We start from the raw sequence: 20,326 nt of genomic DNA on the forward strand, positions 1-20,326 counted from the left end.
TAGTTGTTAAAAAATATTGAGATTAAGTGTCATAAGTTACTCTTCTAAATCACAGTAACGAGTTTCTTAGAACCCAAGGCAATATGTCAGATATAGCCAGGCTGTAGAGAGGAAAGTATTAGTTCTTTGTGGTTTATATAATGTGTGTGTCTGCGCAACGCAAAATTACATTAACCTTTCAGACTTACACATTGCGTTGTGAATAGAGGTCTAATTATCTTCCCACTATCACCTCTAGGTTTATTTCAAAATTACTGATTTCCAAGTTTTCCCATCTCTTGAATTATCCTTATTTTGGATTTTCATTCTCCAGGTATTAGCTTGCATGTGTTCCAGTCTGAATCTTATTTTCCTGAGGGAACTCTTACCTATTTTTTTTCTGCTTCCCTAATAACGTTTTCTTTAATCCACATTAGAATTTCAATTTCATTGAAACTTAATATTATAAGTAGATTGGTTTAAATATTATTGCTTCTTATTTCTAGTTACCCAGTGACAAAATTAATCATGACCAGGTATGTGGGCAGTGCAATACTATGTCCCATCTTGTTTCCCACCTGGTATTCAGCCATGGACCTAATTTATGGCCTTTAACCTGTTTTTAATCCAAACCCAGGCTAACAATTTTTTTATAATTAAAGTTCTTTACTTTGAATACATGAAAGCCTTCCCTTCAACAACCAATTCTGATTTTATATCAAAGCAAACCATGAAATCTCAAAGTAGTATAAATGTTAAAGCAAAAAATCTTGATTATACACTCTCTTTTCAAAACTTTTTACAACATTAAGACAGGATTCAGCTGCCCATGTGTAGGCATGGATTATATCTGTATCTGAGCTTGTCATCTGCATTCCTTTTTTAGTAAATGAAGAAAAAAAAAAACATTTTTAGGCTGTAGTTAATGGCATCCTAAAGAGAAGCCTCAGTTTGTGAAGCAGAATCACGCCATGTCTGAACAGAGTGCAGATACACACTTTAGAGACAGCTCATGTTAAGAGGTGAATTCTGCCTTTAATACCACAGGTGTGTATGTCTTTATTAGATTAGGTTTCTAAGCTCTTGCATTAACTGCAGTAACACTTTCTATATGAATCTAAGGCATTGTGATTCCTTATTGTAAACTGTTAAAGATACTTCATTGTCCAGTTTGAAGTTCTCCAGTACAGGAAGCTGGTAGCAGTAATGCAGTTTTCCCATACTTAGGGTGAGACACCGGATTGGTAATTTTTGGGTCGCGTGTGGGTGGGTGTGTGTGTGTGGAGGGGAAGGGATGGGTCAAACCTCACAGAGGTGAAATGGCGTCATGTCCCTCATGGCAGCCCCTGGAGCCCACATAGGGAAACCCCGGAGCAGCTGCCAGTCACAAACAGCCGGGGAAAACTTCCCCATCCCACAGCTCCTGGAGCCCCTAACCAGCCCAGCCTGGCAGGGACAGTGGGAACAGTGCCCACACTGGAACACCCCACAGCTCCTGGAGCCCCTCACCAGCCCAGCCTGGCAGGGACAGTGGGAACAGTGCCCACACTGGAACACCCCACAGCTCCTGGAGCCCCTCACCAGCCCAGCCTGGCAGGGACAGTGGGAACAGTGCCCACACTGGAACACCCCACAGCTCCTGGAGCCCCTCACCAGCCCAGCCTGGCAGGGACAGTGGGAACAGTGCCCCTCACCCTGCCCTGGAGCCCCAGAGTGACCAGAGGCTCCGAGGCCCTGCCTGGGGGAGGCCCCAGGGCCCAGAGCAGATCAAACCCAAGGCTGTGCTCCCCACACGGTCCGGGCCCTCCCATCCAGACACCTGAGAGCTGCTCTGCCACAGGGATCTGATGGTAACTACAGAGTCTGTCTCCCTCTCTTTCTCCTCCTTATCTCTTCTTGTTCCCTCTTCTTCTCTTTCCTTGCTCCTTTCTTGATGCTTTGGGTAGCTTAAAGCTGGGGGGATTGGATTTTGATTTCAGGGTTGTGGATTAGTATGTGGTGGGTCCGTACTGTGGTGGAATGTTTTGCCTGGATTGTGTGGTGCCCTTTTGAACTTTTGCCAGGTTCCCTTTTTTGCCTCGTCTAAATTATCAGTACAGGTGCTTCTTGGGAACAAGTGTGTGGGTTATTCTCTTGGCACTATCTCAAGGTATTAAAGAACCCTATATATATATTTAAAAAAGTAAAACTCCTGGCTGAGACCCCTGAGCTTGTGTCTCCAGGGCTGGGATGTTACACTTGGTCACCTTCAGGGTTTTTTGAGCCTCTGCTTCTAGGTCGTTGCAAAATATTTGTAAATATTTTGAAAATAATATTTGTAACAGAAAGCATTTTTATATAATCGTCCTGATTTGTACTGCGTCAGTAAGAAGGACCTTTGTCCTGCAGATTCATTTCATATGCTGCAACAGCTCCAGCTCTGGTAACACGTTTGGAGTGTGAAAGCACTCTCAAGGGACTGGAAAGGTTGCTAAGAGCATTGATAGAATTACCACTGTGAAAATTATCATCCTGCAAGTATCATAAGTTCATATTGATGCCACAGTAGATAAAGTTAGCTCTTTAGTTTTGTTACAAAAATCCCTTTCTTGTGCCCTTAACTCAGATTTGTAGAAGATTTGTCAGCTAGAGGAATTTCATATAACATCTGTTAACACTGAAGCAGAGATGTAGGTTTTTCTGTGTGCATCAATGATAAAAGTTTACCAGAAACAATCAGAAATTTTGCAACTGCATTTTCACATTTAAGTCTTAATTTTAATCTACCAAAGTTACTATACACAACAGGAGTTTTTCAGTGGCAGCAGATTCCGGATTTGATGTAAGTCACTTGGGGTCAAGTTCTGTGGCTTTTCATTAAGCCTTGTTAGCAAGTTGTTCCACTGGGGTTAAAAAGAAGTAACATGATTTTTAGAAGTGCTCTTTCTTGCAACATGTACACTCAGCAAATTGGAATCTTGTCCTAGAGGATTACTGTATTTAAATATCACTTATGCGTATCTAACTGCAAACAAAAAAGAGAATTATACCTTTTCATTGATTAGAAAGTCTATCCATGTATTTTATGCACCAAAAAAAAAATTACACAAGGAGTTGAAGACTTAGTCATCCCACCTTCCCCTTCATTGATTTGCAAATAGATGGTAGATAAAGAGGATCAGAGAAACCTGTGGCTGATAAAGAGGGCTGTAGCAGATAACTGTAAGTATAAAAAAACCAAACAAACACTTAAGAGAAACAAAAAAATCTGGAAAATAATCTGGAATTTTCACTTTTCAGTTGTCTAAAACTGATGAGGTTCTTCAGGCGATGTTGAAATATGATCTGTTTGTGCCTTGGGATGTGTTGGGGAGCTCCAGTGATATTGGTGGAATTTGCCCCATTAGCACTGTCAGAGCCCATGAATTTGAGTGCATCAGAGGGGTAGGATCTGGACTGCAGTGAGGACAGGCACCAGTGGCTTTAAGGCTATGAAGTACAAAGAATCTTCTGCAGTACCCTCTTGTCGTGTCGCATCCAGTTGCTTGTTCCAATGCAGGATGGTAGGTCAGAGCTGCAGGGAGCTATTCAATCAGCTTGTCCTTGTAGGAGGTCCTGGAAGTGGAGGGAGACAAATGTGCAGCTGAGGCAGGCACGCAGGAGAGCCCAGTACAAGGGGCAGCAAAGTCAGACTGCTTTTGTAGCCATTTAACGTTGTAAAAAGCCTTGCCCCGAGCCTGCCTGCTTGTAATTGCTCGAGAAATGGGAAACACATTGTGCTCTCTGCTTTCTCATTTCTAGCAGTGCGTTATCTGCTCGCTCTTCTGTGCATCCTGGAGGAGTAATTTTGGAACATGCTACGTTGAAACCAATAAAATGCATGCTTTTATTTTTATCTCTTTCCTTATGTTCATTGGAGTCGTCACACTGGCCTTAGGTCTGGTGAATGCTGTTTGATGCCTTTTACTGGAAGAAAGACCTGTGCTGAAATTGCAGAGAAGCATCCATTGTTTCTTTTTCCTCATTCAAGATGGACATATGTGTCGTCGTGTTTTGATTGTGGTAAAGGGGTAGTGTGGCACTGGAACTGTTGGGCAGGGAAGCCTTTCTATGGTCAAAATACAAAACGAGGCCAAAGGATAAATGCCTGGCTGCTGTAGACCAGTCCAAACAAGACACCAAATGTCTGCTTGCCTCAGGCTATGGATTGAGTATGTCTCTGAGCCCATTTATGCCTCACTTTTGCCAAAGGGAGCATTCCCAGCACTGCATTGTTTCTGTCTTCACACATACACACATGCAGTCCCCCCTCAATTACTGTGTACTTGCTCTGGGCACTTCCATTACATGAGCTTTGCCACTTAGCACACCCCTTTGGGAGCCTGACAGCTCACTAACCTGGCAGGAAGCTAAAATAATGTGTGTGTAAATAATTTTCCTGGGCCTTTTTTCCTGCAGGCTTAGGAAATTGAACCAACTCAGCGAGGAATCTGACAAACTCCAAAGCTGGTGCAAGGGGAAGGTGGGATATATGGAGCAGGATGGGATCATATGGCACAGGATAAAGGAGCAAAAGAAAAGAAGGCAGAATAGCAGAGGAGGGAGGGGAATGAAAGTACGTCCTTGGTGGAAGCTTTTTTGCCAGCCTTTCAGAACGGTTTTTATTGTTGAGCAGTACCTGTAGCTGTTGACAAAAGCTGTTGATGAGCCAAGGGCCATGACTGCTTTGAGGAATAAGAGGCACCTCTTTCTGTCACAGTGTATCTACCCTTGAGTTTTATATTTTTAGAAGTATGAATTTCTGAAGATAAATCCTCAGCCAAGTGCAAATGCACTTGACTCCAGTGAGCTCAGACAAAGCTGACTTGTGATGTTTGATCCTTGGGTGAAATGATATGTTGTGGCTGAGCCCATTGCATTGTTCACTACCACTGAAAGGAGCACTTTTGTTCCCAGTCCACAAGGCTACTCCTTTCCTTGTGCTGGCTCTGGTGGCTGTTGTACTCTGCTGAGCCACTTGGCTGGAATTGGAAAACCCAAATCCCAGCACTGCTCCCAGTGCTCTGTCAACTGTGGAATCAGTATCGAAGGGAGTATGTCAGTTAACAGCAGTCTGGTTCAGTTCTGGAACACTGGGTCAGAATCACTTTAAAGACACAGCTGCTTCTATATTTTATTAGATATCTGAGAATTTAGTTTCATAAAACATTTTTGGTGATGTTGAGTTCTGGGGTAGAAATAATCTCATTTAGTATGTAAGTATTCTTGCACAGACAGCTTCTTTAATATCAAAGCTCTCTGTGCCTTTAACATGAAGGCTTCTGATCAGAAGATCTTAACTTAAAATGGTTCACTCGAGGTCTTTGTCGTATTTAGTAAGGATTAAATAAGATTTTTCCAGTTACATATGATAGAACTGCATAATGAGACCTAATGATACAGTCAACAGAAAGTAATTTAATTTCTGCTACATTATGCTGTACAATAAAGTTTAGAATTCACGGAGCTCCTATCAGTTTGATTTAAGCTCATTTCATTCTCTAAATGAAGCTTCTTACATATTGGAAGTGCAAACTGAGAACTGGGGTCCGTTGACTGTTGCCTAATGATTGTATAAAACCATTACTTGAGTCAGTTATTGTTATTACATTAGTCAGGCTTGAATTCAAAAAGCGAAACAACCACCAAAAAACCTCCAAGAACACACAAACAAATCAAAACACTCCAGGGGTATTTAGGAGAATTACAGGACAACTGGATGTCTTGCTATAACTGTGATAAAAAGAGTCTTTCAACATATAGGCAAACCCTGCTGAACATGTCTTGGTTTGGCATCCAATTTATGATTTATTTATTATTTTTATTTGTTGTTCATGAAAGTTTCCTTCAACAAAAGAAATGAGTGAGTAGCTCCTGCTGGTGTAAAGACTTGTGGCTCTTGCTGCTTGACTACTCAGCCAGTGTGCTGCTCCTCTGCTGCAGTTTAGTTTTAACCATGGGACTTATTATATAAAATAATTTAGTGGGATTAAAAATGTATTTTTGAGTTAATATCTGGACAGTGGGCAACATATACACTCTGCTCTCTTTTTAGGGACTGAGAAAGCACATTGAAAGGTCAGCTGCTGTGGGTAGCAGAGATAGAATGTGTGATACTTGAAGGGTGGGCATTCAGGTTAGTAGTACAAATATGTTTAATCTGTTTCTTTAAAACAATATTATAATTCTCTGAGAGCCCTATTGCAAATCTGGGAACTGCAGGTGATGATACAGAATAATCAGTATCATTCTCTGGATAACTTATGCATCCTTGAGAGGGTAAATCATCCGCTGTGTGGGGCTTTTTCACCTACTGATAATCAGACTTCCAAAAAATCGATATGTACTTGGTTGGAGAAAGAATGCAGGGTTTGCAGCAAAGCCCTGCAGGCTGTATTTCTTCCCGTAATGAAAGTACCAAAGGGGCAGTGCCATCTCTCTCAGTTCACTAATATTCTTTCTAGGTGTTGTAAACGTTATGCTAGTGACAGTTATTCTGTGGAAAAAGGATTTGATAATGCTTTTATTTACCTCTCAGCCTTGAAAAATAATATTTCTGTCTAGAAAAGGATCCTGTGCTGCGTGTACATGCATGTGTGTCCACATACTTATGTGACTTGAAGCTGTGTGTAGTCAGACTCCAAGTGCATTAATTTACACTTATCTTATAGAAGTGTGAAGTGGGTATCATCTTTTTCTGACAAAACCTCAGTTCATCTCAGTTTGTCATTCTTCCCTTGATAAAAATGCTACTGCTCTTCAGACCATCACAACAAACATTTTCTTAAACTCTTAAACAGCAGATAATCAGAGAAGTGAAGCTCCCACAGTCCAAGTGCCTCAGCCATATGTGTGAAAAGGTTCGTTCACAAAGGGTTTAACTTTCAGGTGTTGGCTGCTGGGATGAGCCTCCAGGCATTGAGGAAGAGTTTGAGCTGATGATTTGAGTGGTCCCAGTTTCAAGAGGCTTTTCTTCATTATGTTTTAGAGTTCAGCATCTGCTAAAGCCTCTGTTATTAGAGATGGGCCCCAGAGTTACAGTCCAGGCTGCCTTGCTGCTCTGAGATTAACAGGCAGAGGTGGCTGGGCTGGAATCTCTGTCTGCTTCCTGCTCTTGAAAGTCAGCTCAGATGGTGGAGAACAACTTGCTGCCCATTGACATGAAAGAATTCAGTCAGAACTCTGCACTAATAAATCGGATTTATGAGCAAGAGTTCCCTCTGTCAGCAAATACCCAGAGTGCTTTTCCAGCATCATCATTTTTTGTCTCCCAGAAAGCTGCAGTAGCTTGAGTAAAATGTGGTTCATGATCCCTGGTGCCAAAGGCCTGGGGTTCAGGAACTGTCCTCTGCCATGAGAAGTGACCTGGCTGTCTCTTGGCTCTGCACCTCCCCTGAGCAAAGGGCAGGGAGGAAGCACTGCAACAAGCTGAAAAAAATTGAGAATTAACTACTTTAAGTGGAGAAAATCAATCATTAGTGATCTACATTAAAAAAGCCAGATTGGTACTGGACAAACATATTGTCATGCTCTTGCTCATCTTTTTTTATTGTTTCAATCATTGTATAATTTTCTGTTAGGCCAGAAATAGATGAGGAGTTTAATGGTGTGGACAGTTGTGATTTCATGACAGTATAAGCCACTGTTCTTATTACCTTTAATGACTTTGTAAATTAAGTGATTAAATTGTTCAGTCGATTTAGGCTTGGTGTATAAATAGCCTATTTTAACCTGAAATTATAATTGAATGTATATAATTTGTCTTTCGTGTCTTTCATATAAGAACTTAATGTTATTTGTTACCTGTTATTTTCCCAGTAAAATGAGAGTAATTAAGAAGTTATTAAATAGCTGAAACATGTTTTTTATTCCATTTTACTTTTAATTCCTCACAGAATTCTATATAATCTGTTAAGGGAATTGCTCCCAAAACATTAGCATTTATCATACTGGAAACCCCCTTTTAATTGATTTTTCAAGTGGCTAGTGGCCAGCTTGTGTTTTTAATGCTCTTAAAAATGCTAATGCCTGCAGGCCAGGGAAGTAGCTAAAGAAGATGGACTTAGATGACAGAAATCCCAGAGTTTTTTATTTAAATGGGGCTTTTTTTACACACAGGGATTACTTTTTTCTGAAAAGAAAACAAATAAAAATTTTATGTAGTTAAAAACACCACCATGAAATCTTGCATATGTAATGAGGAATAAAGAAAAATGTATCTATCTCCCTTTAGGTTAGATGGAACATTACTAATTATTTTAATTAACGAGTTAGTTACCCAATTCCAATTGGAAGGTGCTGTAGAAATACAAACTGTTATCACTGGTTGTTTTGGTATAAAAGTACCAATTAATATTTCCTACATCCAGGGCTAATTACTTCAAACCTATATTTAATTAAAGGAAACAACCCTGCAATTTGTCAGTAGAGATTCTTTTCACTGCACACAATGGAGAATGTACAGGTTCAGGCCAAAAATAGTGTTCTATGCTTTAAGGTTTGTGGTATTTTTCATTTCACTTGTATGTTTTTAATCACTGGTTGACCAGAGTTATAGTTCACCTAAATGACATAACATTCCCTCTTCTTTTTCCAGAGCAGGAATATAACCAAAAAAAAGGGGGAAAAAGGGTTCTTGGTTCCTTTTAGGATGTTTGTATCAGTACTTCATCAGGAGGAAGCTCTAATGGGGAGTAAGGAGCTATTAAAACCTGAATTCATGACTCAATTTCCATGATTATGCTAAAGGAAATGAAATTGTCAACTGTAATTACCTTTAAATTTTGAACATAAGAATGATTTTGCATGAGCAGAACACTGGAATGTCTTTTCTTTATGTATAATTAATACAGTTAGAAGAACGAGGGAGGCAGAGGTACGTGGACTTTAAGAGAGAATGAAAAATACAAAATGAGATGTATGAGGGACTCCTGGAAAAAAACATACTTAGGGCTGGTTTGGAGTTGTGAAGATGAGAGAATTTCTCACGTGGCTTTAAGGGAAGGTCCATATCTGGGACACCATTTCAGGAAAGTGTGAATCATCATCTCTAAAGGTTTGAAAGACTTGGGAATAGGAGCTTTTGGCCTCTAACACACCTCTTATCCTTTCAAGAAGCTGAGAGAGACCTGGCCCATAGAAAACAGGGCTTATGGGTGAGGGTCAGGAATGACTCTTTCTTCTCACGGGGGATTATCATTCAAGAGTTGTCAAAATCTCAGTTATTCCTTAAACTCTGTGTAATAATGGCAGCCAAAACTCTGAGTAAAGGAATAAAGAGTAAATAGGTAATTGAAGATAAATTCCTTGCCTCAAGCTAGATCTTTCTGAAAGAATCTTATACTTTATTGTGAACTTTAGCTTTTCCTTGTGCCCCTCAACATCTCATTTACTGTTAGAGCTGCCTAATTGGGCAGCATGAGAACAGTTGCTTCTCCAGGCCAGCCACTTTTTCATATTTAAATCTTTTTTTCTTTGTGTTCCATTTTATCATTGCTTTTATGTGTGATTTTATATAGATTACAGTAATTACAGAGGAATACTGAACCAGATCTCCCGCAGGTTGGAGATACAAGGTCCTGGAAACATCTCCTTGTGATGTGTTTCTCAGCAGGATCCATTTCATCATTATGAAATTATTGCAGGAAACCAGAGCTTTTTGCCTGTAACTGCAGACAATAATGTGTGATGAACACTGATAAAAGAACAGCAGAGAGATAAGGCTGGTGAAGGAAAATCTGCAGCTGTGAAAAACAAAAGTTGTAGCCCAGTAAACAGGAAAATATCTGGGAGCTTTCAGTATTCTGGTACACTTGCTCTGTGACAAATACAAGGAAAGAATCAGATTGAACCCAAGAACATCTGAGTGTTTGTGGTGCCAGAAGGTGCATGGGGAGGTTTGAAGGATACTTCATCTTCATATCAGCAACTTTGCTTTATGTACTGAAAAATTACACTATTTTGGAAGCAGACAAAATAGGAAGGAGACGCAGGTGCTGTTTAGTTTGAGATATAAAAGCTATGGAAGGGACATTTAGATTGGTGGGAAAGGAAAACAAGCTTGTATCCAAGAAGATTTTTTCCTTATCTAGTATTCAGGCCTCCAGTCACATTTGATTTCTCCATTAAAAACAAAAAGACAGACAGACATGTCGTGGTAGAACCAAGTAAGTGACATAGAGGAGTATTCATGATCACTTCATGTGAGTTTTCGTTGTGTGGAAGTTCGGACACCGATGAACCAAAGTGCACTTCCATGCACGTTCTTGCCCTGAGCAAAGCCACTTCAGAGCTCTGGAGAGGCAGCACAAGGCCCAAAGCTGCTGGGTTCAACTCCAAGGATGGGTTATTAAATATTTTTTTTATTTATTTTTTCAACAGAAAATTACTGGTGATGGTAACTAATAAAACACCAAAGGTGTTAGTACTGGCTGCATTTCCTTTGAAAACTGAAGGCAGGATTTTTTTATTGAGTTGGTTGATGTTTCAGGTCGTAATAGCCCTGTGTCAGAAGGGGTTTTTCTTTAAAATTCATGCTTCAGGTTTGCCTTTAATCTAATGTCAGTAATGTGTTTGAGTTGCTCTTTATCCATGTAATAGGCAAACATTTACTTGTTGCTCTTTTCCCTATAAAAAGCTGCAAACCTGAATCTGATTTAAAATCAGTCGTGATTTTTTTTAACACAACAAAAAGCAGATTTTTAAAATAACAAATGAACTTTTAGGAGTGTGCAGGTTTTTGGATGGTCAGAGAGGTGGGGTTTCCTTCTCCTGTCTAATAAGATGTGTGACCTGTTTCTTAACCTGCCATTTTAGACTTCACCTGGAAAATCAGAATGAATTCTCCCAATTTCCTTTTGTAGGCACTTTACAGTTCACATCTCAAATGTGTCCATCAGTCTTTTGTCCATCCCTGCTACTGTATTTCGACATATATCTTTTAAGGTTTTTGATGTATGTTTTGGGTGAAGTCTGTATTTGTTAAAAGGTGACCTCTGGATTGGATTGTTTGGCTGACTTCAGTGCTAATAAGCTGAAGGATGAGGTGTCTAATGAATCCTGTGTATAGAAATAATGATAGATGACTTATTTGGAATTCTACAGACACAGCATGGCCAGGCATGAGGAGTCCCTGGAACTGCACCAATCTTACAGTGGGAAGCTTTATTGATTACACAGAGACAGGGCACATTTTAATAATTTTTAGAACACTGTACTGCCTGAGGTACTAAAATCCATTAAAGGAGGATTATAAACTTTGTTTTAAACTGTATCCTAAATTGTTTCTTGATGTACAGTCAACAGCAGCTCTGTGAGATCAATCACAGTTACTAAGGCATATTAAAATCAACTTGTTTAATTTTAATTGCTCATATGCCTGACCCTCTGTGAGGCAGCTGTTCATAAAGCTAAATTGCTTTTCTCCCAGACAGGAGTTTCATTTCACTTCATGGTAGATTTTTGCCTTTTACACTTAACCAGCATTTTGCTTTCCTTTCCCCCTCCTTCTGTCTGGCCCACGATTCTCATTTCTCTCCAGATAATTTTCTCTCTGTTTTGCCTTCTATCCTCATTAGCAGGAGCTGCAGCCTTGCCAATGAGTCAACTTTAATAAAGTAGGTGGATGGTTTGAATTATGAGTTGATGTAAAGTTACAGACCTGGAGCTCTCTTTGGTAATCTCTGTTAACCTGTGATACGTGAGCAATTTTGCTTACAGGCTCCTGATCAGATCAGCAAAGCTGCTGTACCGATGGATGTACCATGAGCAGATACATTTGTTTTAAACTTATATTCGGTTTTCTGTTTAGCTATATGCATTTCAGCTCTGTTTTTCTCCTTAGGGGAATTCTATAAAGCCATTTAGTAATTCCTTTCATTCGTGGTTTTGCGTTTTCTGTCATCCTGTGTTTTGATGGGAAAAGATCCCCGTTCAGTTCGTACCAACTTATTTCCTTGCTCCAGTATCTGAAGTTAATCATAGACTTTAGGAAATTAGTAACACCTGAGTCTTCCTCTCACACATAATGTATTAAACATGGCTGTTGTCCTAATCTTCTTTCAGTAGAATGGACTTACAGATACCTGCTTGTCCAGCGTGGACACAAGATGCTTCTCTATTCTGAAGAGCATTGGATGCTTTCCCATTTCCAGTCAATTTGAGGATTTTCTGTGTCCTTCAAGAGGCAATTTAAGCTTCCATTTCTGGTCAATACTGATAGTAAATGCAGGGAGATAAGAATAAAATTACTGATTTTCATTTATTGAAAGGCAGCACTTCTCTGAACAGGAGACAGGTGAGCAAAACCAGAACACTGGATCTTTTGGAGAAAACAGCAATGGTTTCAGCACACCGGTTTTATAACTGCAGGATTTGTATCTGGTATTACAGTAATGGTATTTCAAGGCAGTAAGTGGAAGCAATTAGGGTGATTTGGACATTTTATCTGTGATTCTTGCTTCAAAAGGAGTCAGGGATATGGAAGAACATATGCACATCTTTGAAAATGGAACACATCGTGAAGAAGCAGAATAAGTATTTGTTCCACAGTAGAATAAGAAAAAAATCTCAGTGGTACATGAAATAATGCACAATTACCAAGCACACAGCACCAAGTAATTCTGTATTTATAGATTTTACTAGAAGTTTTACCCTAGTGATAGCTTCAGACCCTGTAGATTTTAGAGCACTCTCTGGATTTTCCCATATTTTCATTCCTATAAAATAATAAAGGTGGTGGGTTTTTTCATATGGCTGATTCCCATAATTTCATGAGTTTAGTTCAGGTATTACTTGTCTGTCTCTGCTTTATTTCTTATTTTTCATGTGCATTCTGTGCTCCTACTTTTGCAGCAGACTTTAAAATACAAGTTCCTGTCTTCCAGCAGGTATGGAGGCAGAGGGACAGCATGCACTGCTGGTGGTGGAAAGCTTGGTAAAGAGGGATCTCTTCACAACTCTCTTTTTATGTTTACTTGGACTTTGTCCTTAATTATCTGGAAGGGCAAAATTTTAAACTCTAGAGATCTGTTGAGGTGAAGTTTCTAAATAAAGCACGAATTCTCTTCTTTGAAAAGGACTGACACGTCACGAGCATTGTTTAGTTAGATCTCTCTACAGAGCTGCCAACAAAGACATGATTTAACTCTTTTCCTCTGACTGGACCAAACTCCAGAAAAGATGGTTTGCTGTAAGAAGGGGGCAAGATTTGCTTCTCCATTCATGTAATCTGGGAGTCATTATGGTGAATAATGAGCCATCTGAATCAGAAGAGCCCCATGGCTCACATACATCAACCAGCTACCACGGTGATGGACACTGTATAAAAATCTCAGGAAAACAGAACCCGAGGATATTCTCCCTAGTCTTTATTATAAATCCCAGGCAAACACTCCCAGAAATGAAAATCCTCCAGGCAATGTTAAATGTAACTCAACCTTGACTTGCAGGAATTCATCTTCCGAATGGAAAAATTGTTTGTCTCTGTGTCCAATTAATTCTTGGCTTTCATTTGAAACTGCCAGAGAGTTTTCCAACCCAGTTTTGATGCGTTTTATTTATGTAATATAAATCCTTGTCAGCTGAGAATTAGTCTCATATATATTGGAAGGTGATTTTTTTTTCCTCCCCAGCAACCTGGATGTTGTACACAGGAGACCTGAAAATGCAAGAATCTGTCTCATCTTATGGGCCACAGAGCTAAACACTGTCTCTGAAGAGCTTTTGACCCAGCATGCCCCATACAGGCAGCAGGTAAACCAGTGAAACATTGATTATTAATAGAAAACAGATACATTATCATCTTCCTGCCTAGAAAAGAAGTTTCCTGAATTCCTCAGACTTACTTTGTATGAGGGAAAGTTTTCAACTTCTGTTGCTTGCAAGGTCTCTCAGTTTCTTCTCAAAATGAGAAGCAGTAATGACTGTAATGTTTTTGATCATTCACTTAAGACATATTGCCGAGTGTTTGAGAGTTATTGCAAGTCTCCTTTGCAAATTCTGCTTGGATTCATTCCAACATTTGGAATAGACCTGTGGTTTTTGCTGTTGTCAGTTTTACCATTATGCTTCAATGCAGATTTCCCACTCATAATCTTTCTGTTACCACCAAGGAATTCGGCAGTGCTGCTGTTCCCACTCTCAGTATGTGGACGTCAATCCTACCTAAATTATTTTGCCCTTGCCCGAACCTCATGCTGAGCTCCCAACTTTCCAATGACTTAGTCAAGTGTCTAATAACCAGAGTTCTCATGAGCTGGAACCTCCTGGTTCCATTGGTGCTTTGGAAAGACGTTGGTCTTCTACAGCAGCCTCAGGGATCTGCTTTGACAGAGTGCCTGGGAAAGGTTATATATGACCAGCAGGAATAAGCATTGGCTCAAGCAGTTACCTTTTCATAGAGACATTAGAGTAAAAGAATCAAATAAGTTTGTGACCTGCACTCTTCAAAATCACTGTTACATTCTCTTCAAGCTAAACAGAGTTGTGTGCATCTGGGCTCAGTATTTTCTCTGATGTGGTGTGCCAGTGCCCACCGGGAGGGACCTGAGGGGAATAAATCAGCACCGAATCCATTAAAGTCCATAGAGGTCAGTATTTTTAAGAATGCATGTTGGTCATGTTTAAGGATAGATTTGAGTAAAAAGCTTATTTAATGATACAGCACTCTCCATTAACAGCTTGTCTACCTATTTAATTGTTTCCAAATAATTTTTTACAGAAAAAAAAACTAGAGTAGGAAGCGTACATCAAAAAAGTGTAACTGCTGAGAAAGGTTATGTTAACTTTATACTCTTTTTTGAACTTAATTTGTATTTTTGTATTCTCTTGTTATTTAACATGCTTAAGAGAAAGTTAATGTGGAAGAAAGAACTACAATTTAGTGTAAAGCCAATTTAAAATGTATGTGCATAGTTCTAGTTGTCACAGGCTTCTAAAGAATGAATATGGACAAGCACAGCTAGCTGCCTTTTTCTGCAAATACACAAGTAACTGAATGTATATAATCACATCATGTATTATGTTCCCACATTGCATGAAATACCTTAGAATTATAAAATCATTTTTAGTTTGAGTCTGAACTAAAACCAGCAACTATAGCATGAAAATAAAGGAAATTTTAAAGTAAAGCTTTTAAAATCTTCAAATTATAGAAACAAATGAAAATAGAAGTGAAGCAATGGAAATGATAAAATGAAGATTTTTGATTCTATATCAGTAACTTAAGATTTTATCCATAGCAGATATGAAGTCTGCACTGAAGATAAAGGAGCTGAATTTTCAGAAATCTGCTCATCAGAAAAAGGCCTGGCAGTTAGAGCACTCACAGAGAACAAGGGCAGACTCTTATCAAGGAAGCAGTTGGTGTAGTGGGAATTATGTGGTAGGCAGTGCCCCTCACAAAAGGTGCACAGTGATCCCTTTGCTCTGCTCAACATGGGCAGAATCCCATCCAGAGTCAGGACACTGCACTGCAAGGAAAAGATCTGTGCAGGCTGTAGGGAATCCAGAGGAGACCAAACGGAACAGTCAGAGAGCTCCAAAATAAGCCCTCTGGGGAAAGACTTCTGGAGCTGCCTCCCAGAGAGAATAGAAGATAAAGAACTGATACATGAAAGGTAGTTTCAAAATGGCAAAGAAGAAATTATTATCCACAGCCATGGATAGAAAAGAGCTGCTCCTGCAAGCTGTTGGCTTGCAGCACCTTGGTCAGGCAGTGATGGCCTCTGAACTGCTGTCACAGATGGAACTTTGGGGCCTTGAGGAGAAGGGCACAACACATTTGTCCCCCCAGGCAGGTTTTCATGGCTACATTATGTGCTGGAATAATCCCAGTGTACTTAATAGAATCCCAGTGTTCTTAATAGCATCACACCCCTGGAGAATTCGTGGTTACACAGATAGCACTGAGTGTGTAAGACACTGGGTTGTTTATTGAGCTGCTCAGACTGATACCGGGCTGATAAGATTTGTTTTACACAGATAGCTCTATGGGTCATTAGTGAAGAACTGAAACACATGATTACTGAAAATAATTGATTTTCAAACTACAGTTCTTTCCCAATTAAACTTATCCTGAGGCACTCAAAAGCTATAATTTAAAGTTGTAATAGAAATCCAAGCAAGTCCTCACTTGTGGTGATGTTTTAGATATAATAACCATTTTGAGTCATACAGGCTGTAAAAAGTCCCCTTTTTACCATAAATTATTTACCTTTACACTTGTTTTTTATTGGATTAAAATTGATTTTGATTTGGTTTTCAAATGTGTTCCAACCAGGAAATTGGACGCCATTCTTCTTATGGGGAAAATAATTAATAAAAATTCTCAGTCTGGTGTAATCATCTTAAACTTTACCATTGGCTTTGATGACAGCAAAGTCAGTGCCCTAAACTAGATTTCACCAGAGAGCAAGGAAAATAATATCAGCCTTGACAATGTGAAATACTTGGGCTTAATGCGGGCTACTAATATGGTCTGGTTTGTGTAAACCTACTTTTCTGTAGAGATAAGTCAGTATTTCTAGTGAAGAATTTTGATTGTTATGGCACAGATTATCTCTTAAAACAAAGCTGTTACACAGCAGCAATATCCATAATACACATGTGTTGGGCAAATGAAGGAGAAATTTAACCCAGGCTCTCTTTCCCTCTGTAGCCATTCTTCCTTTGATCCAAGTGGGATCATTCCAGTCCAGTTTCAAGACTCCCACTTCTGTTCACTCATTAGTCTGCTCAGCAACCTCTTCTTTTTCCAAATTTGTGTCTGATTTGGTGAAAAATTTTGAACAGGCTTAATTTTGTGAAGTAGAATTTGTAGAGGTTTGTGGTTAATGAGGACTTGCAAGAGAAAATATGATACACTTAAGGTACACCTAGTTATTGTCAGTTCAAGGAAAGGTAGATATCTTTGCCAGCACGTATTTTACTTCCAATTCCAGTTTGTTTGTCTCACCTCAACAATAAAAATAATTTGTGCCTGTGACAGAAATAAATTCTTATCCAAGAAGTTTCCCACCCCAATCCTTGCTGTGGGCTCTATTAACAGAGTAACTTCAGTATCATTATGTCTACTCAGTGCTTTGACTTTGCCAGAAAATATTGATCTGTGGCATGATCTGTCCAAGGGCAACAGCATCATTAATTGCTAAGTGATCTGCAAAACAATTAGAGACCTCCTGGCTGGTGAACAAGAGATGAATGGAGCTGTCTACCTAATCAGATACAGTTGTATCTATCCATGGACCCAATTGTGTTGTTCCGAAATGCAGTCAACATCTGTCACTTCCCCCCTTCCCTCACTAACATATGCCCTGCTCTGCCCTGCAGGGTCCTGCTCAGAAGCCTTGGAGGAGAATTTTCTGGGGGGTGGGAGGGAACGTGTAGAGTTTTTAAGGAAATTTTTATCCCCTATTTACCTTTGCTTTGTGAGAGACAGAAAGCGTTACGCTAAAGATTCTAAGCATGTAAGGAGCTGTAATTCACATTTGCATTAACAGCATGGAGGTAGGACAAATATATTAAAAATTAACTCAAGAGTTGGGATGCAGTGAATTTAGTACTTCAGGAATGAATAGGATTGATGGTTTTCTAGGCTGTGTTGTTCAGCACCCAGTGTAGTGGGAGCCTACCTTGAATCGGGTCTCTGAGGACTAAATGGTAAATGAGAGGAGTAAGACTGTGCATTTATCAGTGTCATATTTCTTTATGAGGGAAACCAATTAGGGAAGAAATACGTAATTAGTATCAGTCCCTTTAAAATTAGATAAATGTTGCATAAGTATCCTCTGCTTAAAGTCCCTGTATTGAGCTCCAGGTGGTTATTGGGAAAAACGGAGCAGCAACAGTCAAACATTTGGTCAAACAAGTAACAGGGAACTAAATTTGGGATGCAGTGGAGTGACTGGTAAGATTCCTAGGAATGCATGCAGGTTTCCCTAACTATTCCTGTTATGTGTTTCTAGAATCTTGGAAGGATTTAGTCTGCTCTTTGGGGGAGGCTGTAAAGTGTACAGTAAGCTGTACTTTCTTCAGGACAAATTGTGTGTTTTAGTCGTGTCTTAGTGTTTAAAAGTGAACATAAGCAGTGCATGCCACACATTGATGCTGTTGACGTTTGATAGTTTAGTGCCTCTGAAAAATTCACAACTGAAGATTAGATGCTAATGTTTGATTTTATTTACATTCTTTGTTTACATATGTTGTTGTTTTAAAGCTCTTTTTTTTTTTTTTTTTTGGTTTCTGGTGATGAAATATGTTAGCAAAATTCCTATGGCAGTCAATCCGTCATTCCAGTTCGGATTTGAAGTTGCTTTTGGTTTAAATTATGTATAGATTTTAAGACATTTTCCTCCATACGGTATTGGCATAACGCAAAGCCAATCAGAAATATACCCAGTGGGTAACCTTCAGTATTTTTATTGCTGTGTCTGGCCTAGTTTTAGTCAGTAGAATTCTGCAGAGAAGCTGTTATTTCTTTCAGTGCAGGCCTTGCTATAAACAGCACAAGGGCCAGAAGAGGAGCACAGGCAGGAAAGCTCATACTGGAGAGTGTGTAAGCTGCTGCTTTGTGTGGGATTTAGCACCTGCTTCTTTTGAGGAGTGGTTAATCTTTCTAAATTAGCCGCAGATCCACTGACCATCCTTCCAATCCCTCAGAAGGAAGAAGGATGAGGGAGTCCCTGCAGTGAGTGATTGAGTGCAATCCCCATTATCCTGTGTCTCTGGGCAGGGCACTGTGAAAGAGCCAAGAGGATTTATCTGGTAGATAGAAGAGTTGGAGGGAGAAAGTGATCCTTCTAAAACCACCAGAAAAGCATCCCGTTTTTTGTTTTTTTAGGAAACTGTTCCTAAAAAAATTGAATTTTTCTATAAAAGCAGCTGGGTGGTTCCTGTTCTTATTTTGTCTTTTTAAGCATCAGCATTCTACACGTGGATACAACTGATACTATTTTTACAAAACCACTCCTTATTTCAGTAGAATGGTTTTGTGATGCTTTTGTTGACATCACATCGAGGGGGGGTGTGACAGAATAATAAACTGGTTTTCCACTTGTGCAGACAGGTGTTCACATGCACTGTAGATCTCATGTAACAAGGAGTCTGGCAGCCCTGGCCCTACTGCTCTGGTTTATAGCCCAAAAAGGGGGAGGAGAACAGGAGCAATACTTAACTCTTGGCAAGCTCCCAGTTTAATTTTCATCTATATATTCTTCTGCCCTCCATTCAAATAAAAGCAAACACAATTCGTAGTGCAGGTCACAAGGAAGGTAACAGAGGCAGCAGCCTAAACAATGACAATCAAATTTTGTACCAGCACAGTGCTGCAAAGGGTAGGTGTTTATAGCAGAGGAGATGTGGTCTTTATTCGTGCATAATTTTAGTTTCCACAGTTACTGGGATGCTTGGAGGAGGAGATGCTTGAGGAGACTCCCACAACTCAGCTGTGCTTTTCCTAGCACTGCTCTTGTGTTACTGCCAGGTGGATTTTGGAGCTGCAGCTCCCAAAGCGATATTACAGGGACTTAGTTGAACATAACATGATAATTTCTCTGGAGTATAAGGTGGGAGAATGGAGGTTTTATAGTCAGTGTTTTATAGTCAGAATTGGGGTGGGCCATTATAGTCTGTGTAGGGATTCTCTGTAGGGCAGGCTCTGCATCCAGCCTGTACCTTATGCAATGCATGGAACTGATCTCTCTCCTTCCTGTCCCAACAGTCCAGAGCAGTGTTTGCTCTTGAGAGCAAACCCAGAAATTCAGGAGGGTTTCTGTAACACTCTGTGTCATCACAGCTTAGTTTCAAAAACCAAAAACCAGAAAACTACACACAATTACCAAATTGGTTCAAGTACCTTGCATCTGTGGATAGCTGTGGCTGGAGGAAGGGCATAAGAAGAGGAGAACAAGAGTTCCAGCTTTGAGGGGGGGGGGTTAACTTTAAATGAACATGCTGAGCTCAAATACAGAAGTTCAAAAAAATCCACACAATTGTAATAATTTTTCAGGATGGGTCCTTTTATTTTAGTTGTGTTTTGTTCTGCTTAGGGTACAATCTGATTTCTTAGGCACAGAAAAAGTCCCTTCTTTCCATGCCTTTACTCTGTTTATCAGTCTCCTGCTCCACATTAATCCTTTGATCAGACAGTGGCATCTTCCTCTCCATTTCTATTTGCCAAACAGAATCAATAGCAGCTAAAAGTATATTTTTCTCAAAGAAAACATTGTTAACTCTTTCACTGCTTCCACCTTAAACATTTACCTAGTCAGCCAAACACACAGATTGCAAGCTGTTCCTGAGCCTTTTGAGTGCCTAATCCCCAGCTGTTCCA

The 20,326-nt window shown here is 39.7% G+C and overlaps 1 protein-coding gene across 16 annotated transcripts in view; it reads left to right on the forward strand.

Moving 5' to 3' along the window:
- LOC108502308 (bifunctional heparan sulfate N-deacetylase/N-sulfotransferase 3) overlaps window positions 1-20,326 on the forward strand; it is a 217,583-nt gene that overhangs the window by 83,713 nt on the left and 113,544 nt on the right. For 12 of the 16 annotated variants that reach the window (XR_001876446.1, XR_001876441.1, XR_001876447.1 and 9 more), the window contains 2 exons: window positions 13,629-13,749; window positions 14,470-14,585. The exons of 1 other annotated variant lie outside the window; for it this stretch is intronic. The gene's annotated coding sequence lies outside the window, so the exon portion shown is untranslated. Of the gene's footprint in view, window positions 1-983; window positions 1,002-1,814; window positions 1,830-6,052; window positions 6,134-13,628; window positions 13,750-14,469; window positions 14,586-20,326 lie in introns of those variants that run through there. 3 more of the 16 variants (XM_017825149.1, XM_017825145.1, XM_017825150.1) reach the window with 3 other exon arrangements.

The sequence above is a fragment of the Lepidothrix coronata genome, unplaced genomic scaffold, assembly GCF_001604755.1.
Source record: "Lepidothrix coronata isolate B3197 unplaced genomic scaffold, Lepidothrix_coronata-1.0 Scaffold116, whole genome shotgun sequence".
In the NCBI taxonomy this organism is placed as follows: domain Eukaryota; kingdom Metazoa; phylum Chordata; class Aves; order Passeriformes; family Pipridae; genus Lepidothrix; species Lepidothrix coronata.